The sequence below is a fragment of the Sus scrofa genome, chromosome 9 (genome assembly GCF_054392235.1).
Source record: "Sus scrofa isolate SSC_HxYL_T2T_F1_AM1 chromosome 9, Sscrofa_HxYL_maternal_Yorkshire_Landrace_v2.0, whole genome shotgun sequence".
Taxonomy (NCBI): Eukaryota; Metazoa; Chordata; class Mammalia; order Artiodactyla; family Suidae; genus Sus; species Sus scrofa.
In genome coordinates this window covers 135,501,332-135,522,038 of record NC_139391.1, presented here as the reverse complement: position 1 = coordinate 135,522,038, position 20,707 = coordinate 135,501,332, and the positions used below count along the sequence as shown (strand labels likewise).

General features: G+C 49.7%; 1 protein-coding gene across 3 annotated transcripts in view; it reads right to left on the bottom strand.

Moving 5' to 3' along the window:
* The window catches only part of LOC102164427 (uncharacterized), a 219,616-nt gene extending 199,461 nt beyond the window's left edge, over window positions 1-20,155 (bottom strand). Inside the window, exon 1 of one of the 3 annotated variants that reach the window (XM_084978082.1) lies at window positions 19,868-20,155. The gene's annotated coding sequence lies outside the window, so the exon portion shown is untranslated. Of the gene's footprint in view, window positions 1-2,425; window positions 3,048-19,867 lie in introns of those variants that run through there. The other 2 variants (XM_084978080.1, XM_084978081.1) reach the window with 2 other exon arrangements.
* Between the last annotated feature and the right edge of the window lie 552 nt (window positions 20,156-20,707).

Sequence of the window (20,707 nt, the reverse complement as noted above, 5' to 3'; positions counted from 1 at the left end):
TTGATTGGCCCATATTTGGCCTGGCCCAGGGTCCTCCTTGGTGGTGCATGAACCTCTCAGCCAAGATGGATTCTAGAATCAAGGATCCTGGGAGGCTGGGTGACCCCTCCTTCTATCAGCCCCTCCCAAATCCTCCCGGTTAGTCTTCAGGGCAGCACCCTGTTTGTTCCTTATCAGGGCCTCCTAGTGTGAGACAACTCACGCAAGCGGCTAGGCCTTGCCAAAGTGGGCAGTTTCGGTCAATGGTCCCCTAACAACTACAGCAGGAAAACGCCCTCAGGTGCTGTAGCAGCTTGGGCCTCACGGCTCACCTCTTAAGGTCCAGCAACTCTAAACTACCTTTGCTACCCAGCAGGATCCTACGGGGAACTTCCCAGGATAGGCCCTTCCCCCACATCCTCTGCTTTGGCTCCTCTCTCAGGTGCCTAGATGTGGGTATCTGCTGCGCATCTCCTGAGATGTTTTACACATGGGAAACGCCCCAGTCCCACCCACAAGTGGAAGATGTTAACTAGGTGATGACCATGAGCCCACAGCCCCCAGGCCTCCTGGAGCCTAAGGAATGAAAATGTTAACTCCTGTGACACCACCGTGTCAACTCAGCATCAGCCAATCAGAGAACTGTGCATGAGCCGACCCCTTGCCCTGCAACCCCCTCCCTCACCTGGCTTTTAAAAATGCTTTTCAAAAACAAGGGGGTGTTCCCAATTGGCTCAGTGGTAACAAACCCAACTAGTAACCATGAGGATTTGGGTTTGATCCCTGGCCCCACTCAGTGGGTTAAGAATCTGGCTTTGCCAGTGAGCTGTGGTATAGGCCGAGGTCACAGCTCGGACCCTGAGTTGCTGTGGCTGTGGTGTAGGCCGAGAGCTGCAGCTCTGATCTGACTCCTAGCCTGGGAACTTCCCTACGCTGCAGGTGTTACCCTTAAAAAAAAAAAAAAAAAAAAAAAAGTTAGGGGAGTCCAAGGTGGGGGAGGGGGGTATGAATCGCCTGTCCCCTTGCATGACCCTGAAATAAACCCTTCCCTGCTCCAAACTCCAATGGCTTTCAGTCCGGCCTCAGTTCCCAGGACACACCTGTGACTTTTGGTCTCCAGGCTCTTACTCGAGCAGTCCCCTCCCCCAGGACACCATTCTGTCCCTTGACCCCCCCATCCCCACCCCACCTTCCCTGGCTAATGCCTTTTCAACCTTTAGGATTCAGCTACATCCCCACCCAGGTCCAGTGCTCCTCCCTGGGCTCCTGTAAGGCTTATCACTGCATTTGCTACATTGTATTGTAACCACCTGCTTGGGGGCCTCTAACTCCTGTCCTACTAGACTGTGAGCTTCTTGAGAGCAGGGAGTGTGTCCTACCCATCTTCTTTCATGCCCAACAGCTTTCATAGCACCTGACTGTGATGGATGAGCCACTTATGTTTGACGAATGAATGAAGGAACAAACGAAGGAATGCACCGGGAAAGAGAAAAGCTGGAAGGAATGTCATACACGGATGGGAAAGGCTACCTTTATCTCCTTCCCCCTCCATTTACCACACCTCACATCTGCAGTCCAGGGACATCAGGCTGAATAAACACCAGAGCTGGCCTCTAAGCCAGGAAAACAGATCGCCAAGGGAAGAAGTGCGGTGTCTGGACGGAAATAAAAGCCTTGCCCTGATGACGGTGGGCAGAGGGTGAGTGTGGGGTGCAAGGTCGAGTGGGGGCAGGGCAGTCAGGAAAGGAGTCTTTGAAGGGAGCAGGCCTGGGCCGATGGAAACCAAGCTGTCACACAGCCGTGACTCTCTACTGGGGCAAGAAGAGGATGGGGGGGGGAGTGGGTGAGGGGTATGCCAGGGCAGAGGGAGGCGCTCAGCTGGGTTCCTGAGTCTCAGAGGCGTTCGGGTGGCAGGAGGGGGGGCTCTCCCCTCTCCCCTTTAGTTGTGTGCAGCTGCTGCCGAAGGCCTGGTGACCTGAGCTCCGGGGGTCAACCCCTCCCCTGGCGGTCGTGGTCAGAGACCTGGTCAGAGACCTGCTGGTCCCTCAGGAGGCTGTTTAGCGGGCCTGATATGCCGGCTGGGGTCGGGGGGGAAATGCTTTACCCAAGAGGATTAAAATTGCATAGGGATGGGATTTGAATACTCCAGTCAGAGGTTTAATTAATACACGAAGGTTCCTTTTAGGTGATGTGACAACCACCATTGCTGAGTTTCCTGGTCAAGGCTGAGCGTGCTCTGAGAGGAAAGATACTAAATATCCGAAATGTCTACAGTGCGGCGGATGCAGGAAGCGACGTTTGATGCGCAGGAAAATTTGGCCCTTCCCCTCCCCCGTGGGGCCCTGAGGAAGGGGAACCTCGTCTGTCCCCAAGGGTGGGCACGAATCCTACCCTGAAGCGTCTAGCAAAGAAGTCACTTAGCGCCCATTAAAATCCAGGCCATTACCTCAGCAGACGGGGTCCTCCTCCTCCCCAGAGCCCGGAGCAGCCGTCGCGGGATTCTCAAGTCTCCCTGGCCTGGCACCAAGACCCTGCTTCACTGCAGGAAACATCGCGAGAAGTCGGCCCTGACCCGGGGCATTGCCCACGCACACAGGTTGGTGCGCTGTGCGCGTGCGCATCCCTGGCTTGGGGGGGTGCCTTTGCCTTGTCTTTTCCTCCGTCCTACACCCAGGTCCCCGCGTTCAGGGATGGTGACACGATGCAGTCCAAACTTGTCTTCAACTCATTTTAATTGGCAGTCCTGCGGATGGCTAGAAGTTTTGCTGCAATTCAACAGAACTGGCAAAATGCAAGACCACCTGCACCCTTCTGCCCTCCCAACTGAACCCATTACCAAGTCACTGGAGATGTAACCTGGGCCCCTAGGGAGCCTTTGCTTCCATCAGTGTCTTCCCTGAGGGGCCCGGTAGAAAAGACCCCAGGGAAAAGCAGCTGCAGTTACGGGCGCTAAAATCACACTCCTCCCCAGTTCAGCTTCCTGAGATACGATGTTCCTTCTAACGTTTGATGTTTGTTTTTAACCATATTCTTCTCATTCCTTGAAGTTGTGAACAGCTAACCACACTGCAAACTTAGCAGACATACACAGATGTTAGTGCTGAAATGAAATTAAACTTACTTGCAAGTTAATATGACTTGCAAAGTCATTACTTTGCTTCCGGGTAATTAATCATGGTGGAACTCAATAAGCCCAACCGCTGCTTCCCAAGGACTGTATCTCCCGAACCGCAGGCATAATAGAGGCTCTTCGAATTCCTGGATATTAGCTGTCTGCTTTGTGTTGGCTGTGCAGCCTCTCCTATCGGAAGAAAATCTCCCACTATATGATGATTTGGTAGGTGGCTACCCTGGAGACTAAACAGGCCAGATGCTCCTATTCTTTGCACCCAGGTGACCAGGTCGTGGGGCTGAATCCCGGCCTGATTCAAAACAATATTTCTGCCTTTAGTCTTGACAAGTGGTGCAAAGTGCAGAAGCACTAGAATTCTTTACCAGGGTTGAGGGGTCTATATCAGGCCATTCTGGCTGAAAAGCATTTATTGCAGAAGCTTCCTGCTATTTCCTGCCTGTATCCTCCAGGCCTACCCAGTATTTTCCTCCCAGTAATTTCCCTTTTTGGGTACAACAACCAGACACTGTTTCTTGCTCCTGAAAGCATCCCCCTTGGCTGTGACAGGAGCCATCAGTAACCCACCCAAGAGCTACTCCAAACCTTTCTTGCTAATAGAACCCCAAGTCTTCATTTGTTCGTACATCCACTGGGATCCACTGGTATGGGTCGTGATTGGTCAGTCCCATCCCTTTGCCCAGTGATGGGTTAAAAGTTAGAGCCGTGACCCAAGTCTGGCCAAAGAAACCCAAGAGGAAGTTGCTAGGAGCTTCTGAGAAAGATTTTCTTCAATGATTGCACCCTTATGCCCTTTCTTCCTGCTTGAGAAGGGAGGCTTGGAGCCACTGCATCCATCTTTCCACCATAAGAGAAAACAGTTGCAGCTGTGAAGTTGTCAGGGAGAGAAGGTAGAAGAGCCTGGGTCCACAATGATCTCTCAGATCACCTCCCTCTGATTTGCGGGTTTGCTGTGATGCATCAGCTCGAGTTGTTTAGTTCTTTATTCCAAGTGTTTGGATAGTTGCAGCTGAAGCATCCTGACATACTGAGGCAGTGAATTTCTCTGTTTTCCCAAATATTCACATGTTGTTGAAGCTAGAAGAGACCTGAGAGATCAACTAGCTGTGAGTCACTTGGTAATAGAAGAACAGATGTGGCAGATGCAGAGCCAGAGCCAGAAGCAGAAGCTGGGCTTCCGGAATTTTACCTCACAGCAGATTCCCCAACACCCTGAAGAGACTGAGTGCCCAGGGCAGGACCCCGGGGGGGAGCCAGGGAACAGAACCTGGATCCTAGCATTTGAGGGACATGGGCAGAGGGGCAAAAAAGGCAGAGCAGAAAGCACTAAGACACCCGAACCTCCAGAGGCTGAGGAAGGGCAAGATGTGTGTCCAGTTCCCACTGGCCTGGCAGTGAGGGCCTCTTCCTCTCACAGACGAGTACTCTTTGTGGTTTCTGGATGGTTTCATGCCTTGTATTTTGCATACTTCACAATTTTTCTTGCAGCTGTGCTTGGACCAAGGGGATCTTGAAAAAGGCTAGAAATTAGCTTTTGTACCCTGCACAGCTGCCAGAGAGTGACCCGAACCCAGTGAAAATGTCAGTCATGGACAGCAGCTAGCTGACAGAGATGCCTGTGGGCCGTGATCTTTTTCAGAGGCTCCATAAAGACCCCCCCTACCCTAGCCACCGCCCCAAATCATACTTATTTTGCATGGGAAATCAGTGCTGAAATTCCACCATTACAGATACAATGTAAATATTCCTAGGAGATAAAATGTCCCGTAGTACTCCTCAAGGTGGATGAATTTTTAGGATCCTCTCAGGAGGATTGACTTTGGGAGGAACGAGTGGCATGATAATTAATTTTATGGGTCACTTTGGCTTGGCCACAGGATGCCCAGATGTCTGGTCAAACGTTATTCCGAGTGTTTCCGTGAGGATGTTTTCGGATGAGTTTAGCATGTAAAGTGGTGGGCTTTGAACAAAGCAGAGTGCCCTTCATAACGTGGGTGGGCCTCATGCAATCAGTGGAAGGCCTGAATAGGAAAGACCAGCCTCCCCCAAGTAAGAGAAAATTCTCCCACCGACCGTCTGTGGACTTCACCTGCAACACTTGACTCATCCCGAGTCTATGGCAGATGGCCTTCGGACTGGAACTGTAGATTGGCATTCCTGTCTTCCTCCTGCCAGCTCACCCTGCAGATGATGGAGCTGCCAGCCTCCATAATTCCATGAGCCAATTCATTTATATATACAGACATTCTATATACAAATCTGTTCTGGAGAACCTTGACTGAGGGGACCAGTGTATTGGTGGGTTGAGGGTAGCATCAAAACGTTCCTTTTTCCACCCAGGATAGTCTCTGCAACCTGTTCTGCTGGGGAGCAAGAGGGCAGTGGGAACAGTTAGGACCCTTCCAAGGGGCGAAGTTGGGTGAGGCAAAGGGCAGCCGGGAGGGTGGCAGAGTGTATGGAGGGCCTGAACCACCGGGGGAAGGAGGGCGTAGTTATATTAACAGTGGCCCCTAGGGAGTCTCTGGAGCTTCCTGAGGAAGAGAGTGACATAGTCCAAAAGCTCAATCTGGTGGCTGTGTGGAGAGGGACTGAACGGGGACACTGATGTCAGGGAGCCCAGAGGAGACATAACGAAGGGCTGAACATGGGCACGAGGAGACGGTAGGGAGCTCGTGAGAAAGGAAGAGAATAGAATCTAGGTGACCAGGCCACCAAGGACATGTAGGAGGCATGCTGCGTCTACCAAGGGGAACTAGAAAGTGAGGCCAGGGAGCTGGATTGTGGGGAAGAAATATTGAGTACAAGTTAATTGGAAGTCATCCAAGTAGAGTTATTATTGCAGGTATTATTGAGCGACATTGTCAAAAGCCTACTCTCTTCTGGGTACCATGTTAAGCCTTTCACACTCATTATCTCATTTAGTCCTTACGGCATCCCGTTGGGTAGATATTATCCTCCTTTGACAGATGGGGAAACTGAGACTCTGAGATGTTAAGTACTCCCCAAGTTCCCACGGCTAGTAAGAACCCAGCATCCCTACTCCGAAGGTCCTAACCGCCTCTGGGCTCTGGGAGCTGGGCGGGAGGTCAGAAGCTGACCCACGGCCACAGAGGTGATGGGGGGTGGGGCAGGGCGGTGGTTCTGAGGAATGTCTAGGACTTTCAGGAAATTTGGAGGACAAAAGGGAGAAAACTGATGTTTATTGAATCCCCTTAGAGAAATCACTTCACGCGCACCATCCATCAGGTAGCCTTTAATCGGACCTCTAGTCAGCAGGGTTTGAGTGGAATTTGGGGTTGGTGTTGATGTCCCACTAATACCTCACCAGCCACAGTGCAGGGTCACCGTCCCCTGAATGTGAACGAGGTCCCTTCCTCCTTCCACTTCCTAACACAAATCCTCAACTTCTTTTTCTTTTCTGAAAAAGACTTCTTTCCTGCTTGCAAATCTCAGGCAGAACGTTGAAGCAAAATCTGGACAGCAGATGCAGAGGCAGGGGTGCAGGTTTGGGGGTCATTGTACTTTTCAACTATTTCTTGAGAGCTTCAGAGATGGTCTGGGTTGGGGAGGCATTGGAGAGACAACAGGATGGACAGGACGGCCAGAGAAGGAGGGGAGATGCTGGAGACAGAGAAACAGGGAAGAACGATCGAGGGAGCTGTGGCCTTGGGAACATTTGCCCCCTCCATCATGGCTTTTTATTTTTGCTGTGCCTGTGGCATACAAAAGTTCCTCGGCCAGGATTTGAACCTGTGCCACAGCAGCAATCTGAGCCACTGCGGTGACACCACCAGATCCTTAACCCACTGTGCCACAAGAACACTCCTCTATCCTGGCTTTTATCCCCCACGATCCCCATCCTGGGCTTCCTGACTCCCTTTCATCTCCTAAAATGAAAGAAACTCTAGAGTTCCCGCTATGGTGTAGTAAGTTAAGAATCCAACAGCAGCAGCTCAGATAGCTGCAGAAGCCTGGATTGGATTCCCTGTCAAACACGGTGGGTTAAAGGATCTGGCATTGCTGCAGCTGTGGCGTAGGTGACCTGTGGCTGCAGCTTAGATTCAGTCCCTGGCCTAGGAAATTCCATATGCTGCTGGTGTGGCAAGGAAAGGGAAGGGAAGGAAAAGAAAGAGGAAGGAAGGAACTCAAGAAAACGCTTAAACTGAAGCCAAATTGACACACACCCCCCAATCCAATTCCATGGCCCCATCTGTCTCTTGTACCCTTCTCTTGGTCCCCCAGGCACTATCTTCCATGTTTCCTCCCTCATCCCACATCCCTGCAGGAGCCAAGTTCAGCCCAATTAACTTAAGGAACTCCTCCTCCATCAGGCCTGACCCCATGAGAAAGGGGTGAGCCTCGAGAGCCTGGAGGAACGCTCTGACTCCTCTCCTCTCATCCTCACTCAGGACAGGTGGGAGGCCACCCACTTCAGTCCTTCCCCCTTCAAGTCTGGCTTCCTCACCCTGGCCTGTGTTCCCAGGGCTCAGCACACCCCGGGATCCTGGCAGGCGTTTGCAGGATGAATAAAAGAATAAACCAAGGAACATGAAACTAAAGGTGCCAGGAGCAGAGACTGCTGGCTGGAAGAGGCTCCCTCCACTCTGGCTGGCCCAGCAGTGAGTCACACGCTCTCCACACCCCCAAGGCAAAGCTCTGAAAACCATTAGCAGGCCATTAGCTCTGACTCAAGCCCAGATGGCACAGAGCAGGCTTTCGTCACCCCACTGCAGAGTTCACACACCGGGTGCCCCTTGGACCAGCAGCCTGGACTCTGGTACCCAACACCCCCAGCGAGATCCCATCTCAGACCTCCTGCCATGGCCCTGTCTGGGCCAGGCTGTGAGTGGAAGCTCCTTGTGGGGGCGGGGGGTGGAGGGGTGGACTTTGGCTCTAGGCCTCGTACCTCCAGGGACAGGCTCACCGTAGGCTGCGGATAAATGTCAAAGGAAGGAAAACGGGGCCATTCACCGCTCTTTAGGTGCCAGCAGCTTAAGCACACAGATGTGTTCAGGCCACACAGCCCTTTGCAGATGAGGAAATAAATGCAGGCAAAGACGTTGCAACTTCCTTAAAGACCACACGGCTATTTTGGTAGCAGGGACCCAGGGTTGGTTCGAATCGTGGCCTTTTGCTCTCAAGGCCATGTTCCTCCCACCAACCAGAAAAACTCCAACGGATATGGGGCCTGGAGCAGGCAACCTTGGCGGTGTCCCTGCAGTTAAAGCCCCTCCTCTCTCCCCACCGGGCTGAGTCGCGGAGGGCTGCAGCTCCTGCTGGGCCTCCAAGGGGCTCCCTCCTGAGCTGTTGCTATGGCTGGGTCTCTGCCTCTCAGATGCCCAGGATGGGCAAGAGGGAGACTTCTTCTGAGACGACCTGGGTGGGCCTCCTGATTCTACCCCAAACCCCGAGGACCTCCTCCTTTTGATGGGAGCACTGGGGCCCAGAGCAAACAGCCAGAGTTCAAGACCCAGGACACACTCTGGAAGGACCAAGGGTCCTGTGGCTGAGAAGAGAGGCAGAGTCAGTGAGCCTGGCAAGGGGGAGATGACTCACACTTGGCCCCAAAGCAGGCAGAGCTGGTAAAGAAAGTGGACTCGTGGTGGGAATTTAGACAGGACGGAGGCTGTCAGGGGGCAGGGCCTGGGCAGGTTCACAGGAGCCCACCCTGCCTCAGCATGCATGCTCAGGTGTCTGAGAGGCAGCATTTTCAGGCCCCAATCACAGTCAGCTGATTCCAGCTGCCTGAGCTCAGCCTTCCAGCATTCTGTGTCCCTTGCAATCATTCAGCCTCTCTGAGAGTCCCTTTCTCCTGATCATTGCCCGCTTCAGAAGACCATGATGGGAGTTCCCGTCGTGGCTCTGTGGAAATGAATCCGACGGGTATCCGTGAGGATGCAGTTTCGATCCCTGGCCACGCTCAGTGGGTTAAGGATCTGGCGTCGCCATGAGCTGTGCTATGAGTCGCATACACAGCTCAGATCTGGTGTGCTGTGGCGTAGGGCAGCGAGCGGCTGCAGCTCTGGTTCAACCCCTAGCCTGGGAACCTCCATATGCCATGGATGTGGCCCTAAAAGATGAGAAATAAAAAAAGACTATAATGCTAATGGAATGCGGTGATGTGTGTGAGTAAAGCACTGCCCAATAGCGCCTATGGAAGAAATGGAGAGAAGACATTCAATTAACATTTGTGGAAATGAACTGTTCCTACTGATGGCTGGATGTTGGGTTTGCAGCTTTTGCCTGGTTAGATTTGGGTTCAATTTCCCCCCATCTCCTCCTTCTCCCTTATGACTTGTGCTTGGGTGGTGGATTAATCACAGCGAACACTAACTGAAGGCCTAGTATATGCTAGATTAGTCCTTCTCAAAGCTCGCCCCCCTCCACTCCCGACAGACTGTAGCAACATCTCCTGAAATGCAAATTAGAAAGGCAAATTCTTGAGCCTCGCCCCAGACGGACTGATTCAGAAACTCCCGGCATGGCCCAGTGACTAGTATTTTAATAAGTCCTCTGGCGACATGAATGCATGCTAAATCCAGTGTGTGCAGTGTTTTACCTGAGCGCCTCACTTAATTCCACAAAAGCCTAAGGAAGCAGGGGTTAAGAGCTCTGATTTACAGAGGAGAAACCAGTTCAGAGACGTTAGTGACTCAGCCCAGATCCCCACCTGGCAAGGAACTCTGGGTCTGCGGGACCCCCTGCACCATTGCCCTTCCCGCCACTGTCAAAACACCTCCCAGAAGTGGGTGTTTTTGTTCCCAGAGGGCTTCCCACGTGGGAGGCAGGAGTGACTGGTAAAGATGGAGTATTTCCCAAGCCTGGCTGAATAGACCTGTTGTGGTGACGGAGGATGACGACACCGTCAATGACGCATTGAGCTCCTACTGCTTGAAGGCATTGTTTTAGAGGTTTTGCAATTTAGCCTCCACCCAGCGTCATTATGGCGCTTTTACAGAGGAGAAAAAACTGAGGCTCAGAGAGGCTCCGGGACAAACGCTCACAAGGCAAGGGGCAGGGCTCTGGCTCGCCCGGCTGGAAGGATTTTTCCCTCGAATATACTTCCCTCTAGAAGCCACTTCTCTGAGGCAGGCACATCTGGCCCTGGCTTCTCTGCACCCAGGCCCACTGTCCCTCCCGGCTCCCTGCCCAGGAAGACAGCCGGCTGGAACCCACCAGCGCGCGGGTGGCAAGAGCGAGAGACACCTGAGCCAGAGGTGCCCCAGAGGGACCTGGCAGCGGCCACACGATGGCGCTGCGGTTCAGGAGACTGGGGTCCTGCCTGACACCGTCTCCGAGGACCGAAGACCAGGACGCAGGACCTTGGGGGGATGGGACCCATCAGAACAGAGCTGCCCTCGCAAAGGACTCGACCCCGAGGGCGCAGAAAGAGGTCGTTGAGAATGCTCTTCCACTTCCACGGCACCGGGATCCCTCTCCCCTCCGTCCTCCTTCCCGCCTGGGGAACCGAGGCCTCTACAGGGAGCGCAGGACCCCGCGGCTGGCCTGGGACTCCGCAGTGACTCTCAGGCAGCACCCAGGAAAACTGTTTCTCCCTTCCTGGCCCTCCCTTCCTCTTTCCCCCTCAGCTCCTCCCCGGCCCAGCCAGCCTGTCCCAGCCCACTGCTCTCATATATTATAATTTTCAAAAATTGAAATATAGTGGATTTAACAATATTTTATAACATCGTGTTGGTTTCAGGTGCACTGAGTGATTGACTTCTATATATATCTTTTTTCAGAGTATTTTCCATTATAGGTCATTATAAGATATTGAATATGGTCATTATAAGATATTGAATATAGCTTAAATTATAATTTAAGCATGCTCACAATTTGAAGGGTTTTTTGTTTTTGTGTTTTTTAGGGCTGCACCTGCGGCACATGGAGGTTCCCAGGCTAGGGGTCTAATCGGAGCTGTAGCCGCCGGCCTTCGCCAGAGCCACAGCAATGCAGGATCCGAGCCGTGTCTGCGACCTACACCACAGACCACGGCAACGCCCATGGCAACGCCGGATTCTCAACCCACTGAGGGAGGCCAGGGATCGAACCTGCAACTTCACGGTTCCTAGTCGGATTCATTAACCACTGCGCCACGAAGGGAACTCCTGAAGATTTTAACTACTGCAAAACTAAACCCCAAAAATCATCTCCTCACTATAAGGTGTGCTTCTACTTTAAAACTCATCCATTGAATTTCCCTCTTGATATCAAAAATAAGTGCCTTCTGTCACCTCTCATTCCCAAAGTCCTTTCCCATCTTTTAAGAAAAACATGCTTGGTGAGGCGCAATTTTGAGTGCAAGTCCTGGATCTGCTGTTAAAAATCAGGTGACGCCAAACAAGTTTTTTAATCTCCTTGAGACTCATTCTTCTCATCCATAAAATGGGACTAATACTAGTACCCACCTCATAGGTTATTGGGAGAATTACCTATGTACATATCATTAGGAATAGTGCTTGGACACATAGGAAGTGCTCAATACATGTTATTCTTACTCTCTTTTCCTCTGACACACTGTGCCCAGCAGGCCTTTGGCATTCAGGGCAGACAGCCTTGTGCTTTTGGCTGATTTTTCTTATAGGATGTCCCTTGGCCAGAGGGCTGTCTTATCTACCTCTGTGCACAGCGCAGGCCCTCACTTTGTGCCTGGTAATTAGAGTGGGTCATGTTGGTCATAACAAACCACAGCCTCCAGCTACAATTCTGCATCCATCTCATCTTCTCCCGGAGTTGAGTTCTTACCTAGGGCGGCAGGTGCAATTGCTGAGTGCTCCCCTTCTCTGCTGTGGGGTGCTTGGTGCCCAGTTTTGAGGGATGAGAGCCTTTTATTCTCCTCTAGGTTAGGGAGTCCCTCCTGCTCCCTGTGGCTGAGGTGGGGGGCTGGTCTAGAAGGAGGGGTGGCACTAAAGCTTGTTTTGTTTCCACTTAGGATTGGAGAGACTCTGTGTTCTATATAAAGACCTGCTTGGTGGAGAAGAAGCTGGCTCTAGAACTTTGGCTTCTAGAACCTTAGCCAGATCAAGACAGTGTGGCAAGTTCCCGCTGTGGCACAGTGGGTTAAGAACCTGACTGCATTGACTCGTGCTGCAGAGATGTGGGTTCGAGCCATGGCCGGCACAGGGGGTTAAAGGAGCCGGTGTTGCCACAGCAGAGGCATAGGTCTCAGTTACGGCTCGGATTCAGTCCCTGGCCTGGGAATTTCCATATGTCATGGGTGCAGCCATAAAATTAAAAAAAAAAAAAAAAGAGGTGTGCTGGGCATGACCACGTGGGTTGACAAGTCAGGTTGTAGATGTTTGTTTCTCGCGTTGTTATTATTTATATATTTCCTGACTTCTTCATCTCTAAGAGTCGGATCTTTCTTCAGTCTCTCTGTCTTACACTAACGTGGCAAAAGGCCTTGCTAGCTGTGTGTGATCATTCCATATGCATCGACTGACTGTCTGACAGATTGGCTCTGGGGTCGCGACCAAGCTGGATCTTGAGCAGATCTTTAAAGAATCTGTGATCCAGCTCTTTGGATTCCATTAGAAAGACCCTGGTGAAGCTGTTCGCAGATCACTCCGGGGTCAATAAAATCACACTGTGCAAATGAGAGTCTTGGAAGTGGAGAGTGACTTGGGATGGAAAGAGCTTCTAGTTCATTTGGGAAGCCTTCCGGGTTTGGGGCGGTGTTGGGGTGGGGGGAGTGGGTGAAGCCGTAATTAAAACGGATGCTGTTTGACAAAGTGAGAGGAGGGTGTGGTTTTTAGGCCATAACCACCCCCCCTTTCCTGATTCAGGTCCTCACTTGAGTCACTCCAGAGTTCCCCTGCCAGCCCTGGGAACGTTCCCGTGTGTGATATCTCTCGGGAAGCCTGCTGAGTTTCCTGGAAAACATCATCCAGAGAGTCAGTCCTCCCCTCCTCCTCCCTCCCGTATCTTTCTTAGAAACCCTACCTGTTTGCAGCTGGGAAATGAATGGATTAGAGGTTGAGGATTAAGCAATAACCAAATACTAGTTTTGGGTGCCCTGGTTATTTTCTTGTCAGCGTTCCTTACGGCCATCTACCCTCTGGGCCAGGACACAGTCAAACACATGTGAGTCCAGCCCAGGGCAAGGAAGGCTGGGGGGCTCTTGGGCGATCTGATGTCTTGCTCAGCTGGCAGAGGAGGCTGGCGCAGCCAGTGCACTCAAGTCCTCATCTTCCTCTTTCCCTCTTGGGACTTTGAGAAGGACTCTAAGCCGTGTGTCTCTGATTCATTTGCTATGGACTCATCAAGCTGGTGTTTGGCAGGAGTCCTTGGATGTCTTGGAAAGGCTCTGGGGTTTGGTGTCATTTGGGTTTTGTCATGCGTTTCCTTTGAAATAGGAAGTCTGCTTTTGCCAAGAAGAAAGCACTAGATTTGAGATTGGCTCAGAGCACAAGAAGAAATTAAGATTCTGTCCCTTGCATTTCCCTGTTTTAAACTGTGCAATACAAACAAATATTAGTAATATCTAACCTTTAATTTTCTCAGTTGGGTCCTATTATTATTCCCATTTTACAAATGATAAAACTGAACCCAAAGAAGTCAAGTAAATTGCCCAGTCCATCTAGCTAGCCTTATACATCTGCATGGTGTCAAGGGCCCATAGTACTTTGGGAGTCTTACAAAAATGTTGCTTTGTTTTTTTTTTAAATCAGAAAAAAGGAGTTCTGTTGTGGTACAGTGGAAACAAATCCGACTAGGAACCACGAGGTTGCAGATTTGATCCCTGGCCTTGCTCAGTGGGTTAAGGATCCGGCGTTGCCATGAGCTGTGGTGTAGTTTGCAGATGCTGCTTAGATCCAGCACGGCTGTGGCTGTGATGTAAGCCTGCGGCTACAGCTCCAATTTGACCCCTAGCCTGGGAACCTCCATATGCAGTGGGTACAGCCTTAAAAAGCCAAAAAAAAAAAAAAAAGAAAAAGAAAAAAAATGAATTTTTAAGTCTCTAAGAAAATGTCTTAATATATGATATTAATATATTTGGCTTTATACCAACAGGGCTATAAAATTTTAATTATTTTAGAAGAGGGCATTTTAGGTACCAGGCAGAGCTAGAGCAGACCAGGGGAAGTTATTCGGAGCCACTGCCCTCACACAGGCTGACCACTAAGTATGAAGTGACACAGACACCGCTTTACCTCCTCCCTGGGGGAGCCAGGTCCGGATTCTAACCCAGAGCAGCCTGTGCTTGACATAGTGCTACAGGGTTTGGACTAAGTAGGTCCTAAGAGGCTTCGTAGAGCTCAGAGTTGAGGAGGAAGAGGGTTCAACATGAAAGGAGAAAGACAAGAAACAAGAAAGTAGAGGCAGTTTGAGGAACAAGGAATTCTGGTATGGGAGAGATGGAGGCAGCCGATATAGAGGTTATGTCGATAATTGGTTAAAACTGTTCCAAAATGGCGTTTGAATTTTTTTTCTTATACATGTAACATCAAGGACCCACATTAAACTATGAAATCCTGTCAGTAATATTTAAGACCAAAATTTTACTTAAACTCACAATGTTTTTTTTTTTTTTTTTTGTCCATGCCTATGGCATGAGGAAGTTTCCAGGCCAGGGACTGAACCCATGCCACAGAAGTGACCCCAGCCACAGCAATAACAGCACCAGATCCTAACCCCCTGAGCCACTGGGGAACTTCTCACAAAGCTTATCTTATATAATAGAAAGGTAAATAGGATTTTGATTTTTTTTGATTGGTTCTTCCCTGTTAGGTTGTAATGAATATTCATTCTTTAGCAGTTAGTGGCCATCAACAATTAGCAAATTGTCCAAAAGGTCATAAGAAACTATCTCACTTCCTTCTTTTCTTTTCTTTTTTTTTTTTTCCGCATCAAAATGAAATAGTAAACATTGCAGCACAGTTTCCCATGGAGCAGACTGGTAATTTACAAACAGGGCTCCCCAGAGCTAAGGCTAGGTAAGGATGCCTCAGGAGAAAGGGGACCACCAGGGTCTCGGGCTTGGTGTCCTTCTCCCTCCTTTAACCTGAGCAAGATGTATGTGTGAATACACACACACACACACACACACACACACACATGAAATTATAATTTTAGATATATATAATTATAATTATATATATAATTATATATGTAATTTTATTTTTCATTGCACTTCATTTTATTTTACCTCACAGGTACTGTGTTTTTTACAAATTGGAGGTTTGTGGCAACCCTGCATCAAGCAAGTCTATTGGCACCATTTTTCCAATAACATATACTCACTTCATGTCTCTGTGTCAAATTCTGCTAATTCTCACAGAATTTCAAGATTTTGTGTTATTATAATGTCTGCTATAGTGACTCCACCGGTGCTGAATAGAAACTTGGAGCCAGCGTTTTGAGTAAAGGAGAAAAAAAAAATAGCTTTTATTGTTTTGCCAGGCAGAGGAGACCACAGCAGGCTAATGCCTTAAAAAGATTGTGCCCTCCCTTGGGGAAGAAGTGCAGGGAGTTTTAGAGTCTAAAAGGAGAAAAACAGGGTTTCAGATAAGAATCAGGATTGGGGCAAACATGCATTCTTCTTTCTTAGGGGGAATCTTAATGATGGAAGCTGGCGCCAGGAGATCTCACGTGATCCTGGGGTGGTCCCAGGGTTACTGCCTGGAATAACCATTCTTGTGAAAAGGGAATATGGATCAGAGATTAGAACAAACCAGGAAAGTTCCTGAAAAACATCGTGTGCTTGTAATCTTCAAACCACAGGCAACTGTGCTCAGGGTGCCTAATCTTTAGGTGACTGTGTTTAGGATGCCATCAAACTAGAGAGAAGCACAAGGAAGGCTCCATGCAGTTCCATTTTAAAGTATTCGTTTCTAAAAGAAGCATAAGACGTATGACTTTTCTCTTAGGTGTGTAAGATGCCTACATCCTTATGTGTTTCCCTTGAGAGGGAGCCAGGGTCCTGCCCCAAGACTGGACTATTGTTTCTTGGCTCTTCCTCCCTGGTCTCTGCATGCCCTCCCTTCCCTGATCCGCAACTGTCTGAATCTGCCCCTTGGAACTCAGGGAAGGCCATGCAGACTGAATGAAGCCCATTTCCTAAAAACAAGAAAGCCTTTGTGCCCAGAAGCCCCACAGGGCCCTGCTCTATTTTAATGGTGTTGACTCTGTGTCAGACACTCTTCCAACCACTTTGTATGTCTTAACTACACTGATTCTCACAACAGCACTTCAAGGTAGGTACTTTTATGACATCATGTGACAGATCAAGAAACAGAGGCACAGGGAGATTCCATTGTGGCTCAGCTGGTTAAGAACTCAACATAGTGTCTGTGAGGATATGGGTTCGATCCCTGGCCTTGCTCAGTGGGTTAAGGATCCAGCATTGCTGCAAGCCATGCCATAGGTGGCAGATGTAGCTCAGATCCCATGCTGCTGTGGCTGTGGTGTAGGCCGGCAGCTGCAACTCTGATTCGACCCCTAGCCTGGGAACCTCTATATGTCACAGGTGCAGCCCTAAAAAGCAAAAACAAAAACAAAAGAAAGAGAGACACAGAAAGCTTAATTCACTTTCCCAAGGGCATACACATGATGACAGTGCTGAGATTTGAATCCAGTTTGGCTCTGTGCTCTTAATGACTCGCCATGCAGCCCCTCAGCCTGCAGCTCATCACAGCCGCTGGCCGGGGGGTGGGAAGTGAGTTATGCTCTCTGTCCCTGAGGCTGCAGTCCCCACTGTTCCCTCAAGTGGCCCTCTCAGCCTCCTTCTTGTCTGTCCTGTTTGGTGGTACCTTGCCCTCTGTCCTGCCATTCATTGGTGATGCAGATTCCAAGGACAACCCAAGGTTTGGAGGCAGGAGGGAGCGCCCAGCAGGCCTTCCTCACAGTGGACAGCCTCATGGTTGGGCGACAGGTCCATACTCTTGGCAGCAGTCATTCCTATGACAGATGCCATTGAGAGCAGATGCTGCTCCAGGCATTTCATAGTCATTATCTCACTCCTCAAAGCGACTGAGTGGGCAGGTGTTTCTGTCTCGCTGTCCAGGGGAAATTAAGGCCTAGGGAGGTAAGTAACTCCCTAGAGGACACAGCTAATCCTCCTCTGCTTCCTCCACCCCCAGGCCACAGCACCTCTGCTCTCTCCTTGGTCACGACCTTGTGCCCTGGTGCCCCCTAAACCCATTTGCACAGAAGTTCCTTCATCAGTTCTCGGGATCTTTCTTTGCTTCTCTTCCTGCCTCAGACTGTCATTTCCTCAAAAACCAGTTGTTACCAGTTCTCTTTATGTTCTCTCCTCTCCAACATCAAGGGCCCCATGTGAAGCCTTTCATAGGTGGACCCTAGCGAGAAGCTCTGGCTGCATGGCCGTGCCTGCCTTAGCAGCTGACACTGCAGATACAAGTGCACAAAGGAGGAAACAGCCAAAATTCGAGTTCCCTGATCCTCCATCACTGCAAAGAGCTCTTACTGCATGGATAGACCTAAAATGTGTATCTGCCTAGACCTTTCAGAAAAATGCCTACCCGTGAGTGTCCAAGACCCAGCCACGTAAATCATGATGCAAATGAGGTGGTAGCCACAGGGCTGGTTGCCAGTCTGCAGAGCCAATTGCATCCACTTAGACCCAGAGAGACCAGAAAACTGGCAGCAAAACCCCTCTCCTCCAAGCTCATCCCTGCCCTGATGACTCAGAGAGAAACCACGCAGCAGTTAGCTTGGCAGCCTTTCAAAGCTTCTACTTAGCTTCCCTGTGTGTCCTCCTGCATCCCACCCCACCTAGTGCAGGCAGAGGGAGGTGATGACAGGCATGCCATTACCCGCTGTCCTTGCAGGGCAGCAACAGTGACTGCCCAGCCTGAAAACTGGACAGCCACATGGAAAAGAATGAAATTAGAACACTCCCTAACACCATACACAAAAATAAACTCCAAATGGATTAAAGACCTAGATATAAGACCAGACACTATAAAACTCTTAGAGGAAAACATAGGCCAAACACTCTCTGACATAAACAACAGCAGCATCTTCTCAGATCCACCTCTTAGAGTGTTGACAACAAAAACAAAAATAAACACATGGGACCTAATCAAACTTCAAAGTTTCTGCACAGCAAAGGAAACCCTAAACAACACGAAAAGACAACCCACAGAATGGGAGGAAATCTTTGCAAGTGAATCCACTGACAAGGGATTAATCTCCAAAATTTATAAACACCTTCTGCAGCTCCATACCAAAAAAACAAATAACCCCATCCAAAAATGGGCAGAAGATCTAAACAGACAGATCTCCAAAGAAGACACACAGATGGCCGAGAAACACGTGAAAAGATGTTCAACATCACTCATCATTAGAGAAATGCAAATCAAAACCACTCTGAGGTACCACCTTACACCAGCCAGAATGGCCATCATCCAAAAGTCTACAAACAATAAGTGCTGGAGAGGGTGTGGAGAAAAAGGAACACTAGTACACTGTTGGTGGGATTGTAAATTGGTGCAACCACTGTGGAAAACAGTAAGGAGATTCCTCAGAAAATTAAGCATAGAACTACCATTTGATCCAGCAATCCCACTCCTGGGCATCTATCCAGAGAAAACCATGACTCGCAAAGACACATGTACTCCAATGTTCACTGCAGCACTATTTGCAATAGCCGAGACATGGAAACAACATAAATGTCCATCGACAGAGCAGCGGATCAAGAAGATGGGGTACATATACACAATGGAATATTGCTCAGCCCTTAAAAGGAACAAAATACTGGCATTTTTAGCAACATGGATGGACTTGGAAATTATCATGCTAAGTGAAGTCAGCCATACAATGAGACACCAACATCAAATGCTTTCACTGACATGTGGAATCTGAAAAAAGGACAGACGGAACTTCTTTGCAGAACAGATGCTGACTCATAGACATTGAAAAACTTATGGTCTCCAGAGGAGACAGTTTGGGGGGTGGGGGGGTGTGCTTGGGCTGTGGGATGGGAATCCTGTGAAATCAGATTGTTATGATCATTATACAACTACAGATGTGATAAATTCATTTGAGTAATAAAAAAATTAAAAAAAAAAAAACAAACAGTGATTGCCCAGCCTCGCTCAGGAAAGCACATTCACCCAACTCTGAGCAACCCCTGGGTGTGCAGGGGCACAAGAAGGACAGGAGTGCAAGCCTGACATAGGTTCTGGGAAAGAATCGTTTAACTGAACAGTGCACAGACTTTGTGACAGTGCAGTGGGGGGACCTGAGTTTACTTTCGTACAATGAGGAAACTAATTTCTAAGTGGACTAATCCAATTCTTTCTTCATTTATTCAGTGCGTATGTAAGCACATTTTTAAGGAGGGCTAGAAACACCCCTAAACATGGCCCTTGTAGTCAAGGGAAAAAAAAGAGAATCAGTCATAGCAGCCTGGCCTGTGGGTAAGAATCGGGCATTTTCAAGCTGTTTCGAGGCCCTCACCTGCAGCAGAAAAACAGACCTGTGCGTCTCCATGCTTCCTTCCTTGCAGCAGATTCACGGGACCCTCTTTTTTAACTCTCTGTCACTCCACTCCATGATCGCACGTGTCCTTGAATGAAATAAAAGCCCTCGTGCTTTACAATATCTAAATAACTGCGTGCCGACGGCTCTCCCTACCTGATGAGATGATCCCAAAGAATGCCTTTGACCTTGCCCACACCATGCAGAAGTTCCCAGGCCAAGGATCAAACTGGAGCCACGGCAGCAGCAAGGCTGAATCCTTAACCTACCAGGGAACTCCCCAAAGAATGACTTTTTAAAAATCCCCTTTACCTTTGGAATGGACTAAGTCTGCAATGCGGAGTTTTGTCCACAGACCAGCAGCATTGGCACCAGTTGAGGTCTTGTTAGAAATGCAGGCTCCATATCTCCTGGGTCAAGATGTTTCAGCAAGATCCCACGTGCTTCCAGTGCACATTCAAGTTCGAGAAGCGCCATGCTGGAGGCTGTCTTCGTGGGTAGTGACTTTCCTGGCAGAGTTTTGCTTTGCTTCCCAGGCTGTTAATGGGCTGGTCCTCTCTGAGCATGTGCCTTGTTCTGGGCTTAATTGAAGGTGAGATGGACAGAGAGGGAGCAACCCAATGCCTATATAGGACAGATCCCATAGGGGGTGTGCATCTCATGACCTTGGCGGCTGGCTTCTAGATCAGGAGGAGCAATGAGAGGGAAGAAGCCCAGACGGTGGGTTCTCCTGGGAAGGTAGTGTGCTTCAGGGGGTGAGAGTTTGGACCCTTTGAGAGGAAGCACCTGTTTTGATGAGGGTGGTAGGAAGGAAGAGAGAAGCCCTTTAGGCTCAGCACAGGGACCCACGTGTCTCCATTTCAGCCCAGCCCACAGGTGGGTGTGCTGAGGGTCAAAGGCAAGGAACCAGGCTGAGAGCTGGACCTAGGCCCAATCCAGAGGTCCTGACCTGTCTGCTCCTGACTTGTGTTGAGAACATGAGAGAAACAGGCTATGATTCATGGGGCAAGGAGATCAAAGCTGGCCTTCTGAGCCCCCAGCTGCCAGACCAAAGGAAGAAAAGGAAGGGGGGCAGGGATAAAGCTGGCACAGACTTAATGCCAACACCTGCTCGGGAAAACCTGCAATTATTTTGTCTCTCTCTCTCTTTTT